We start from the raw sequence: 13425 nt of genomic DNA, 5'->3' as shown, positions 1-13425 counted from the left end.
CACTTGTCACAGCTGCGGGTGCGGTCGTCGCTTTTTTGTTTGCTTAAACTTGCGGAGCTCTTTAAAAACGTTTGAAGATCATTGCTTGCAAAAAAGAAAGTATATATTAAGCGATATGGTAGGTGATATTGTGCTTTTATTATATGATACTTGAGAAACAGTGCTTCTGTCGGATGGTAATACGATACATTAGCAATATTACGAAGAGCTTTTTTCTGTAAAAGAAAAATTGCGTTAATGTTGCCGATCGTTGTTGTTCCCCAAACAAGCGAACAATAGTTTAAATGTGATGTGAATAATGCGTGGTAAATTTGAACTTTTATTTTTTCAGGCAGATAATAACGACATCTGGCAAGTGCTCCCACAGCTGATGACAGTGACTTGCTCAAACAATCAATGTGGTGCGACCATGTCAGGTCAGCTGAAAATGTCACTCCTAAAATCCTATGTTGGTTAACAACTTCAATAGCAGCTGTACCGTGCGTTAAAGGACGATCTATTGCAGCCTGTTTGTTTCTTGGTTTAAAAATTATGGCTTTAGATTTATTTGCGTTGATCTTAAGACCATTGGCGTTGGACCAATTGATTATCTTAGACATCTCAGTTTCCGCTTTTGCAACTACTTCCTGTATATCATGACCAGAAACAAACATGCTGGTATCATCGGCATAAAAAACATAACAGGCATCAGAATTCGGTTGAACAATATCGTTTACATATACATTGAAATGCAGTGGCCCCAGTAGACTGCCTTGTGGCACACCAGAAGAAATACTCTTAAAAGATGAGGAGTGGTTCCCAATACTGACACACTGTTTCCGATCACTCAAGTATGATTCAAACAACACATGCGATGCACCGCGGATACCGTAAGCACTCAGCTTTTGCAACAAAAGCTTGTGGTTCAGGAAATCAAAGGCTTTGCTAAAATCCACAAAAATACCCAAAGTAAGCATCGATGTCCTCAGCCGATTCTTGTCCCGAAGAAACTGCCCGGAGAGAAAGCACGCGGGCGGCTGCGTCAGCTGCCTCGTTCCCTGCAAGACCATGGTGGCTAGGAGCCCAGACGAGATATCGGCACGTGGGGTCCGTGTCCCGGCAGCAATTTTGAAATATTATATAGGCTAAGGGGGTGGTCCACCCTTGGGCGACGTTCCGACAAGCCCCTCGTGAGTCGGTGATGATATATTTAGAAGTGTGGTCTGAGGCGGCGAGTGCAATTGCTACCTCTTCAGCGTGTGTTATAGATTTCGCCTTGAATGTAAGGCCATCGACTGTGTTCCCGTTGTGAACGACTGCGGCCGTATACCAGCCCCTTGGATGGGGGCCCGAGGCATCCACGTAGAACACACCTGATTTGCTGCCATAATGGCGGGCCAAGGCTTCCGCCCGCGCCAGGCGCCGCCCATTATGGTCTTCTCGTGACATGTTGGCAGGGAGAGGCTGCACTCTGAGGGCGCGTCTCCAGAGTTCTGGGATGCGGAGCCTCTCCTCTGTTAACTGTTTATGTTGAATGTTCAGCCGGGCAAGAAGGCGGCGACCGGACACTGTCTGTGTGAGGCGGGTATATTGGTTCATCAAATGTGCTTCCCGAAGCTCCCTGAAAGTGTTCACCACCCCTAGGGCCATGAGCCGACTGTTAGAGGTGGAGATTGGGAGGTCGAGGGCACGTTTCATGATTTTTCGGAGGATCACCTCGAGGGTATCCTCCTCGTGCTTCCGCAAGTGGAGGTAAAGAGTCGAATACAGGAATCGACTGGTTACGAAGGCGTTTGCCAGCCGCAAGGCATCCTTATTTCGCAACCCCCCGCGTTTGGTAGACACCCGGCGGACCATATGGCTGACCTGGTCCCCCACCTGGCGGAGCTTGGCTAGTGTTGTGTCAGGGCATCTTTGGTGATGGATGAAGAGACTGAGTACTCTGATCTCTTTTGATTCATGAATTGGACCGCTCGCAAGCGAGAGCGAGATTTGTGTACTGCATATGCACAAACTGTGATTTCTGGGGGAACATTGAAGACCACAGCGCCGGACATAGCGGCCCACTATGTTCGCCGCTTTTTGCAGGCAGGTTTCAATGTCGCCCACACTGCCCTGCGTTGCCCATAGGGTGATGTCGTCGGCGTAGAGCGCGTGCTGCACGCCTTCGACCTCAGCCAGCTGGGCCGGCAGACGCATCATGGCAATGTTAAAAAGCAGCGGGGAGAGAACTGCGCGCTGAGGTGTGCCCCGCGTGCCGAGCATGAATGGTCCGTGCTCCTTGTCTTGTATTTTGATGTAGGATTGTCGGTCTGTAAGGAATTGTCTTATATAATTGAACGTATTGCTGCCACAGTGTGTTTCACTTAGATGGGTAAGTATGACTTTGTGTGTGATGTTATCGAAAGCGCCTTTCAAGTCTGGGGCGAGTACAACCCGGTCATTGTGGGGGCGTTCGAATGGGTTGAGAATGTCTCTGTTAAGTTGGAGAAGGACATCCTGTGCGGATCTGTGTGGGCGAAATCCGAACATGGTGTCCGCGCAAGTGTGCCTGTGTTCAAGATATTCGGATAGCCGATCGCGCACCATAGTCTCCCTTAGTTTGGCCACACAGGAGGTGAGAGAGATGGGGCGGAGGTTATCCGTGTCTATTGGTTTGCCAGCTTTCGGGATGAAAGTCACAAGTGCCGTTTTCCAATCGATGGTTAAGGGTGTTTCCCCTGCCCAGATTGCGTTAATGTAGTCGAGTAGGCACTGGTACGTCGAGTCAGGCAGGTTCGCCAAAAGCTTGACGGTTACCTTGTCCCGACCAGGCGCGGTGCCTCTCTTCATTTTGACTAGACTGGCCCGAAGATCGTGAAGCTGGAAAGGTTTGTCCAGCTCCGAGTTCTCCTTGCCTGCGTAGGAGTAGACCGATCCTCGGGGGTCTTGAGCTGTGCACAAGTAGCGGTCCCGGAGCGATTGTACCAGCTCCATAGTGTTGCCTTTAAAGGAGTGGATTGCTCTGTGTAAATGTTTTTGGATTTCGGTGCGGGTCTGCGATGGATTGATGAGAGCTCATAAGAGCCTCCATGTATTAGAGCTAGACATTTGTCGGGCCGCTGTGTTGCAACGATCCACCCAGTTCGAGTCAGCGAGCTAGGCTGCGTACTCGGCGGCTCGGTGGATGATATCGGCAATACGTTCTTTAAGTTTGCGGTTGGGTTTCTGACGACGCCAGCGGCGTGTAAGGCTGCGGCGAGCTTTCCAGAGGTGAATGAGGTGATTATCCATGTCCGTTATTGCCTCTATGAGCTGGATCTGCGTTTCATGTGTGCGAAGGGGTGACATCAGTGACCGGGACCAGTTGGTGTACCCTTGCTCTACTATGGCAGTGTTGGTAGTGGCGGGAAAACTTTGTCGGAAGGTAGTATAATTAGAGATGTGGGCTTGTGTGGTAGGACGCTTCAGGGGGCGTGTGTAGATTGTGGTATTAAGAAGGCAGTGGTCGCTGCCGAGGGTTTCCTCGGTGTTAACCCAGTCTGCGTGTCGTATGTTGCGAGTGAAGGTAAGATCCGGACACGTGTCCCGCGTCACGGAGTTACCTACGAGTGTTGGGTAAACAGGGTTGGTGTGGAGGGTGAGGCCCACTGTGGACACAAGCTCCGCCAGTTTGCGTCCTCGCGCCTCCTCTTTACGGTGCCCCCACAGCTGACTGGTGGCATTGAAGTCACCCAATATCAAGAGGGAGTCTCGACCCGCTGTCTTCAGCGCACGGCTAAAGATGTCTGTGAACGTCACTCGCTTTAGTTTGGGCGAGTAGTATATGTCCAGTATGTGCGTAGGAGGATCTGAGTGGCGGAGGGGTAAGATCGTCACCATGACATACGAATAGGGAAGTGTTAGGTCTAGATCCACTTCTGTGGCCGTGTATGATTTGTGTACGAACAGACAGGACGAGGGGTCTCGCTGGAACGTCGTGTAGTTTGTTAATTTGGCCGCCGCTCCTGGCTCCTGGAGGGCGACCACGCCGGGCACAGTTTCGAATGCTTCTAAGTAGAGAAGTAGACTCGCGCGTTTTTGGCGGTTCCTGAAGCCCCTACAGTTCCATCGCGTTACCAATAATGATTGACATGATTTGGGGGCAGGGACTGCTGGTGAGGTTGTCCCGCCATGAGTGATATTTAGTGAGACTGGTACAGACACCACCCCGGAGCCGGCACCTGAGGTTGGTGCGGGGTTGGAGTCCTCGTTATCCGAATACGCAATAATTCGGGCGTATTTTGCGAGAAGGGACATATGTTTAAGGTTCCCTGCTCGACGGCCTGTTTCTGTGAGACGGAACATGTTTTTAAGGTCCCTAGCCCGACGGCTCGTTCTGCGATGATCGTGCATATATTTGGAGAAAGTTTCAGGAACCATTAACGAGCATTTGGCTGCGACGTGGTCCATGGCGGCCTCCACCATGTTTTGCAGTTGAGAGGCGAGACGCGCCTCCATAGCGGCCATAGCTGCCGCGAACGCAGCCGGCAGCTCCGGTTCACTCTCCATGGCGTCTGAGCTCTGGGGACTCGACGCGGCTGTGAGTTTAGCTTCCAAATTTTGAATTTAAGCGAGCTATTGCTCATTCTGTGCCCTGAGCAGCTCGATTTGTTTGCGGCTCTCGGCGTCTATGCCGGGGACTGCGCGCGGGAAGGAAAGTGAGAAGGGGATAGGAGACGAGGCAACCCCTGCCCAGCTGCTCACCTGCTTATGTTGCGGCGCGGAGGCATGGGTGCCGGCAGCGCCGTCTGTCTGAAGCAAGGAGGTTGTCTAAAGGGCCGGGAAGTGTCTGCCATTCTTGCCGCTTGGAGGCGGTGGGGGCGCCTTCTTGTCTTTCGATGACGTCAGGTTGCGGGAGGAAGAATCGTTGACGTCACTGTCACCTGAGCCGGTGGTCCGGTTGCCGCGCTCAGCCAACACCACCTAGACTAGGTGGTGTGGCTCAGCGCTGTCATTGGCTCCGCGAGTGGCGTGACCTGGCTTTTTGGCAGGTGTGTCCGTTTTCAAGACGCCACATTGCCGAGGCTTGCTTCTGGGCATCAGAAGTCATCGAAATTTTGCCGCGCAATCCTGTGAGCCCGTGGGGTGGGCCAAGCCGCAGATTACACTCGACGGTTTACAGTCATGTGGAGCTGGACCTTCTGGAGTAAGCTCCGCACATTGACCACACAGGCCGTACTTTAAGGGGTTCGAGGGAGGACACGTGTCTGCCCGATGCCCGATAGTAACGCACCTCACACACGCCGGCACAGTACGCTTGTATTCACGAACAACAGCCAGTTCCGAATTGTAATGAACAAAACGTGGCACCACCTTCCCCACAAAAGTGAGAACCGCGACGTTCGTCTTTCCCAGCTTGCGTAGTTCTGTGAGCTCACCAGCTCGCCACTGCACTTTCTCTTTCAGGGTGTTGCTTGCCTCCTGGTTGGCCACAGAGATCACACCTCGGCAGATTTCGCCAGTCTGTTTCAAATGTCCCTTGTCGGTATTCAAGTTGAAGTCGCCAATTATGCGGTCCGCTGTGGGTGGGTCCTGGGTTCCCACTACTACAAGATTTTGGTCCTATGCCGGGATGATGTTGAGCGTGGCTGCCGCCTGCTTGCCAAGGTAGGCTGTGAGCGCCGCTCCCAGTTCGCCACGTAGGAACACATTCCGCAAGTTTGACGTGACGCGGGGCTTGAGGATTACAACAATGTCTTGGGGGTGCGGGTGTGGCATGGGTCGTGGACGCCATTGCATGCCTGCAGCAATTTTCGGTTGGTGAGCAGTTTGGACAGGATGGGCGTGGGGCTGCGCGCCAGCGTCCTTGTTGGCTTGTGGTTGGGAGGCCGCTGATGTGTCGGCCACCATCTTGCGTCCGCTCTGGACTGGAAGCGGCGTTGTACAAGTTTGAAAAGGTTCTCGTTCTCAAGGGGCTGTGAGACTGAAGAACCAGTATCTTGGACCGTCGAAATGGTGGACCAGGACATTTGAACGGATCATAGCCGCGTTGCAAGGTAGAAGCCATATTGGAGAAGGAGGGGTGAGCAAACTAGTGGCGGAAAGCGGCGCAGCCGTTAGGCTTAGCACCGCTGCCGCGATGCACGGGTGAAACTCAGCCCCTAATTGGTGAAATTGGGGCCCACCTGGATACAACTAGTGGCTCCAGATCGGGTCACTTGCGTGATGCAGTCGCTCTGATTTCTTCAAGGGTCGAGTTGCTGGGCCACGATCACAAGCGAAAAATCACGGAGCTGATGCACCATGCTTCCGCTTGCGAGAAGCAACGCGTTCCATCTCGTCGTAGAGGCGGCACTGACCCTTTCAAAGAATGTCCCCATCCTCCGGAGCGGCGGAAGGGGGCGCGCGCATCGAGGCACCCTTAGAGAGCCAGCATGGCACCCTACCTCCTGAAATCTGGAGATACGCCCTGCACGTACGCCCTCTTCCGGCCATGATTGTTTGATTAAAACTTTAATTTCCACCTATTGAGGAGGCCCCCTACTCCCCGCTCCTGGCACGCAGGCCTGAGGAACAGGGGCTGGAACCTCCGCGACTAAGGACTGGCGAATATACATTGGTTATTCGCGGCCTCAGCAGCCAGGCGGACGGCTTTCTGCTGGTCAGCGGGGACGTCGCTTCGCAGCAGGATTACCCAGGCTTCTCTACTTTTAACGTTGTCCCTAGCGCCTGGAGACTTAGGACATTCCCAAAGTATATGGCCGAGGGTCCCCCTCGCTTCGCAGGCTTTACAGTTATCATTTTTTCTCTCATCTATCTGGGTGTGAAACAACCAGACAGGGTTCAGGAAATTTCCGGCTTGTAATCGCCGCCAGGCTATGACCTCTTTATTATTTAAGCTAGGATCCGGCGGCGGCATCAGACGTCTTCCTAATCTGTAATTTTCGATTATTTTTTTAAAGGTTTGCAAACGTTCGTCCATCGCCTGGCAGTCGGGCGGCTCCGCGTTTGCCCGGAAGTAGTTATCTCGGGCTAAATCATGGGCCGCCTCGTTGCCGGGGACGGACGTGTGTGCTGGGACCCAAATTAGGGTGATTTTGCGATCAATTTTAGCTGCAGCTTTTAGAATTCGGGCGGCTTCTTGCGAGACCCTGCCTTTTCCGATATTCCAGAGAGCAGTTTTACTGTCGATAAAGATCAATCTAGCCTTCGTTCCGACGCAAGCGAGCGCTATTGCGACCTCCACAGCCGTGTCTATGTTTCTGCTCCGGATGGTGGCGGAGACGACTGGTGCGCCGCTACCATCGACTACCGCGGCGACTGCCGCCCCTGATCGCCCGCTTGCAGCGTCTACGTAGGCAACTTCTTTTACTCTGAATTCTTTTGCACTTTTAACCAGTGCTTCTGCTCTCGCTTCCCGTCTCTCCTTGTGGTATTCTGGGTGCATGTTGCGGGGGAGAGGACGGACAATGATGTTCTCGCGACATTGTGGTGGTAGGGCAACCTTGTCGGCTGTGCCCCTATCTATTTTTCGACCCACCCATTCTAAGATGGTTCGACCCGTGCTCGACCTACTTAACCTCTCATGTTGGGCGATTCTCACCGCTTCAGCACGTTCCGTCCAGCTATTATGCACTCCCATTTCTATCAGGCGTTCCGTAGAAGAGGAGATGGGTAGACCCAGCGCCCTCTTGACGCAACGCCTGATGAGTGTGTCTATCTTATCTTTTTCATTGGTCCTGATGTTGAGGAACGGTGTGGAATAGGATATTCTACTTGTTATGTACGCCTGCATCAGTCTCATGAGGCTTCACTCTTTCAGGCCTCTGCCTTTGAATGCAATCCTCCTAAATATCCCTGTTACTTGCGTCGCGTAGGTAGTGAGTTTTTTTATCGTTCCGTTGTTATACCCGTCTTCTTGAATAAAAAGTCCGAGGATTCTGATTTGCTTGACTTTTGGTACGGTTTTGCCGTCGACCTTAATTTCTACGTTAAAGTCGCCCTTGCACCTCATTGATTTTCGATTATATATGAAAAGTTCGGATTTTTGCGGAGAGCACGCAAGACCCCTTTCGGCCGCGTAGGACACAATGGTGTCCGCCGCCGCCTGCAGGCGTTCCTCTATGCTGCCATCGCTGCCATTGTTCCTCCAAAGAATAACGTCGTCCGCGTAAATGCTGAACTTTAGGTCTTTTATGACTTTAAGAGCGGCAGGAAGGCCTCTCATTACCACGTTAAAAAGGAAGGGGGAGAGCACCGAGCCTTGCGGCGTTCCTTTACTTCCCAGGTGGACGGTGGGGGATTCTAGGTCCTGAAACTTTAGTTTCAACGTCCTGTTTGTCAGGAAATCTATTATGTAATTATATGTCCTCTCGCCGACTCCTAATTCCTGCAGTCCCGTGAGAATTGCCCGGTGTTTTACGTTGTCAAATGCTTTTGTTAGATCTAGTGCTAGAATTACCTTCGCGTCTCTGGATTTCGCGTCAATTACATCATGTTGTAATCGGAGCATTACGTCCTGTGTACACAGGCCCGGTCGAAACCCGACCATCTTGTGCGATAACACCGATGTTTGGGCCAGTTGGTAATGATCCATATTAAAACCCATTCGCAGCACGAACAAAACAACGACAGGAAGAAAACACACACGACAGGACGAATGCTGCATTCGTCCTGTCGTGTGTGTTTTCTTCCTGTCGTTGTTTTATTCGTGCTGCGAATGGGTTTTAATATGCATCTTGTGCGCCCACAGGTCGTTTTTCTCCATGAAATTAGTTAGCCTTGTTTGGATTACGCGTTCCATAAGCTTTCCAATGCATGAGGTTAGAGAAATAGGTCTGAGTTTTTCCAATTTCGGGGGCTTGCCAGATTTTGGAATTAGCACAACGTTTGCAGTTTTCCACTGCTGGGAAAGACGACCGCTACTCCGTACTTCTTGCATGTAGTTGGTGAGTGCCGTTATAGAAGCGTCGTCTAGGTTTCGTAGCATTTTATTTGTTATTCCATCGGGACCGGGAGCTAATCGCGTCTTTAAGCTCAGGATTTCGGCTCTAACTTCCGCTTCTGAAATGGGCGCGTCGAGGGCCTCGTTCGGAAGGTCCGCGTATTGCCTAAGAGGGAGGGATGTTGTATCGCTGAAATATGTGTCTACAAGTTTAGTTATTAGTTCCGCGTCAGTTCCCTCGAACGCGTGTCTTGCCTTTGCTATTGTTGTGTTTGATTGCGTTTTCGAACTGTCGGGATGAAGAAGATATCGTAGCAGGCTCCACGTATTTGAAAGGCTCATGTTGCCCTCCATTTCATCGCACCTGTTACACCAGTTTTGCTCGCAGAGTTTAATTGCATAATTCTCAATTTCCTTCTTGTGCCTGGCTATTTTTCGCCTTAGGTTTCGGTTCCATCTCTGACGCCGGAGGCGTCTTTCCATACCCTTTTTTTCCTCCCACATGTGTAGGAGTTTCATGTCGACTATTTTCGGTGCATCGTCCCTCTCTAGGGTAATGGTAGCGGATTTAACGTGGTGCATAAGGGTTTCTGCCCAATCGTCGATAGTATCAATATTTTCATCCATATTTGCGGATTCCCTAATTTGTCTGAAATTCTCCCATTTGATTGCGCTGATGATCTTTTCTCGTCGTACTTTGACTCCCCGTTTAAGAGTTATTTCGAGGACGTAATGATCGCTTCCAAAGTTGAGCTCTGTGTTCTTCCACCTAAGCTCCTCTATGTTTTTGGTGAATGTTAAGTCTGGGATTGTGTCTTTGCTCACACTGTTTCCCACCCTGGTCGGGCAGCCAGAGTCTGTCTGCAGGGTGAAGTTTAATTCGTGAAAATCTTCCCATAATTGCCTGCCCTTCGGATCTTGCCTATTATATCCCCACTCTCGGTGGAAGGCGTTGAAGTCTCCTACAATTAGCAGGGGGTTAGCTGCGGCTGCCTTCATTGCTTTGCGAAATAATGTCTTAAACCTAACTTTGCGTTTCTGAGGAGAGTTATATATGTTTAGGACGAAAATACTGGGTTCCTTCTTCCTGCCCGTGATGATTTCAACGAAAACCACCTCAATGTGGCGAGAACTTATTTCATGTTCGATCACCGCTACAATCCTTTTGACGAATGTAGTGACCCGGGATTTGTCTCCCCGGCCACCAGCAAACGCTTGATATCCTGATAATTTAATTACTCCTTTGCCAGTTTCCTGTAGGGTTACGGCTAGAGGTTTTTCAACTATTTGCTCGAGATGTCCTTCAACATGACACGTGACGACCACAGTGGCAGGCGCCTTGCGCGGGCGGAGACACTGGCCCGTCACTATGGGAACAAACACGGAAGTTTCTACGTGGACGCCTCCGGCCCTCTCCATGGGGGGTGGTACACAGCCACAGTCGTCCATCAAAAAATCACGGTGAATGGCCTAACGTTCCGAGCTCAAGACATAACACATGCCATCGCGTTAGCCGCCGCAGACAGGGACTCACGAGACATCATCACCGACTCGAGAGGGGCCTGCAGAAATATTAAACAGGGGTACATTCCTCTCTTTGCGCACCGCATTCTTCAAAACAGTGACTACCTCGGGGCCCCCGCGTCTCGAACGATTGTATGGACTCCAGCTCACATGGGCCTCGAAGGCGATGAAACAGCCGACGCCGCCGCCCGCGCGCTCACTCTCCTGGCAACGCCTTCAGACCCTTATGATACGGATCTCGAACCCAATCCGGCTCTCACTTTTCGAGAAATTACTGAATTATTTCAATTCGGCCATGCAATTTATCCTAAGCCTTGTAAGGGCCTTAAAAAGGTGGAGGAACGCACACTCCTTCGCCTTTACACTAAAACGCTGCTGTGCCCGGCAGTTTTAAAACACTTTGATCCTGCCTGTACAGGAAAGTGCCCGCACTGTGCGGAGAAGTCTTCGGACATCTTCCACATGGTGTGGGCATGTCAGTCAACCCCGAACCTCACCCCCAAACCCAACCCCACCCGGGTGGACTGGGAGGCAGCCCTGCTCGGCTGCTCCGATCTGGCAAGCCAGAAGGCCCTGGTCCACCGAGCCCGAGCCGCAGCGCCAATAGGTTCCTTTAATGAGGAGCCCAACTAGTGTTTCAATGAGGTTGCCCCGGCTACCTCAAGCTTCCTCCAAATAACGTTTTTACACACACACACACACACATGTTAGACCACAGCAAACATAGTGGGGGAAGCGCGAAACAGCCGACTTGAATGGTAGCCCATCTTCACCTCGCTTATGACGTCACACCCCTGTTAGACTACAGGGCACCTAGTGAGAGAAGTGCGAAACGTCCAACGTGGCTGCGAGCGTCCTGACATACTCGTAGCCGTCGATTTACACAAGGCGTTCGACACCATCAGCCATCAAGCTATTGTCGACGCGCTCATCCACACTGGAGTTGGAGCCCGCGTCATCAGCTTTGTGAAATATTTCCTGAGTAACAGAACCTATGAAACTCAAATCGATACCAACCATACGGCACCACATTTTACAAACCGCACGGGTGTGCCTCAAGGCTCAGTCATTTCTCCCACCTTATTTAACATCGTCATGGCGAAAATCGCATGGCAACTAGACAAAGTCGATGGCCTATGGTTCACAATATACGCGGACGACATCACGCTCTGGACCACGTACCGTAATACGGCTCGAGAACAAACGGAGGCCCTGCAACTAGCACTAGATACAATCGACATTGAACTTCATTCTACGGGCATGCGTTCATCCCCGGAAAAAACTAAATTTCTGATCATACATCCACCGCCTGGTGGTCTGGACGTCAACCTTCACTTCGGCGGTCAAAGCATCGAACAACCCGCGGAAGGTCATCTCCGAATACTTGGCGCTCCCGTCAATCAACATTGTACTGCTAAGGATTGGATCCAACAGCTAAAATCTCAATGGAAGCCAACGCTCCACTTAATCAAACGGCTCAGCAGCAAGAGTAGGGGCGCAGGGACGGAGGTAGCGCGTCGCCTCACCGTAGCTATTCTGCTCGCTAAGCTCCGTTACGGTGCCCCTTAGTTTGACTTCACTGCAGCCAATTACAAGACACTTGGCTTACTTTATAACTCTGCCTTGAGGGTTATAACTGGTCTACCCGTACACACACGCATCACGGAGCTTCACAGATTCGCTCAACTCCCACCAGTGGATGCACGTATTGCTACTCATCGAGCCAATTATGAAACTCGCCTGCGTCACACACCCAACGGGCATCGCCTCGTCACTCGAATCTTTGACGAAGCCAACCTACATTTGCCCATACTGGACCACCTTACAGCACCATGGACAAAAAAATTGGTAACGGATCCAAAACCCCTTCTAACCAACACCAAAGGGCCAGGAAGAGATCACCGACAATGCAACATAATTGATACACAAGACCAACACATCGGTCTCTGCATTTATGCAGACACCGCCCTATATCATGACGATGACACCGGCATCACGTTTGCAATCACCGCTTACTACCGGCAGGGTTCACAGCTGCACGCTACTAGCCGCAGTGGTCGCAGGTACTGGTCCGCAACTGAACTCGAGTTAACGGCCATCGACGAGGCCCTTCAACACTGCACCAAAGGAACAGATTGTTTCATCCACATCTACACCGACAGTCAAGAGGCTATAAAAACCCTGCAAGCCTGTTCTTACAAGACTTCACTACAACACCGCATCAAAAAGCGCTGCCGCTACCTGTGAGAGACCTCACAAGTCTCGGTACGAATTCATTGGACACCTGGACATCACGCACAAGGAACTGGGATAAGAATGGCCCCCGAGGCAGCTGGTGCGCAGCTACAGGAAGACCGCCGGTATACCCTTGATGTGGGCCCGTCCAACTGGGACCACCCTTAGCGTTCTTCCGTCTCCTTCATCATACCGGACTCTGTCATCACGCGGTTTAAACATGAACGGAGAGGTTTGTTGTGAGACCTTGTTCCCGATATTACTCCTCCGATCCCTTCCGGCCTCTCGTCCTGCCCTAGTTCTAACTCACAAGGCGCGAGCCGTTGCAGCGTACACACTGGACACCCTAAGTCAATGGCGCCGAAACACGATCAGCTGCCCAACTGCCCTGCTGGCTCTGTTGACCTGCAGCACCTGATCTGAACCTGTCCTGGCACGGCTGGCCTGCGTGCACCCTACACATCTGCTCACCACATTCAGAGTTACGAAGACTGGACAGCCCCCAATACCAACGCCAAGCGCAAGCTTAGTGCGCTGCTAGACTTCATGCCGGAGTCTGGCGCCCTCAAACTCACCTAACCCACCCCCTTCCCCTCTAAGCCTCAGGTCATCCTCATAAATGAAGGTTTTTGAATGAATAAAGCCACGCTACGGTGTTGTTGTGGCTGTAGGAAGAAGGAAAAGAAAATGCACGGGCCTGCTACTGGTTCTGTAGCTGAGCCATTTCTGCTGCCTCGTGCGGACAGAAGAGAAAATAGAGAAGAAAAATTTGGAGAACGCTT

The 13425-nt window shown here is 51.6% G+C and overlaps 1 pseudogene; it reads right to left on the bottom strand.

Annotated features, from left to right (window-relative positions):
- Window positions 1-5562: 5562 nt before the first annotated feature.
- LOC146187407 (uncharacterized) overlaps window positions 5563-13425 on the bottom strand; it is a 48667-nt pseudogene continuing 40804 nt past the window's right edge.

Source organism: Amblyomma maculatum, chromosome 6 (assembly GCF_055883805.1).
Source record: "Amblyomma maculatum isolate TAMU_Amacu chromosome 6, ASM5588380v1, whole genome shotgun sequence".
In the NCBI taxonomy this organism is placed as follows: Eukaryota; Metazoa; Arthropoda; class Arachnida; order Ixodida; family Ixodidae; genus Amblyomma; species Amblyomma maculatum.
This window is presented reverse-complemented; position numbering and strand designations above follow the sequence as displayed.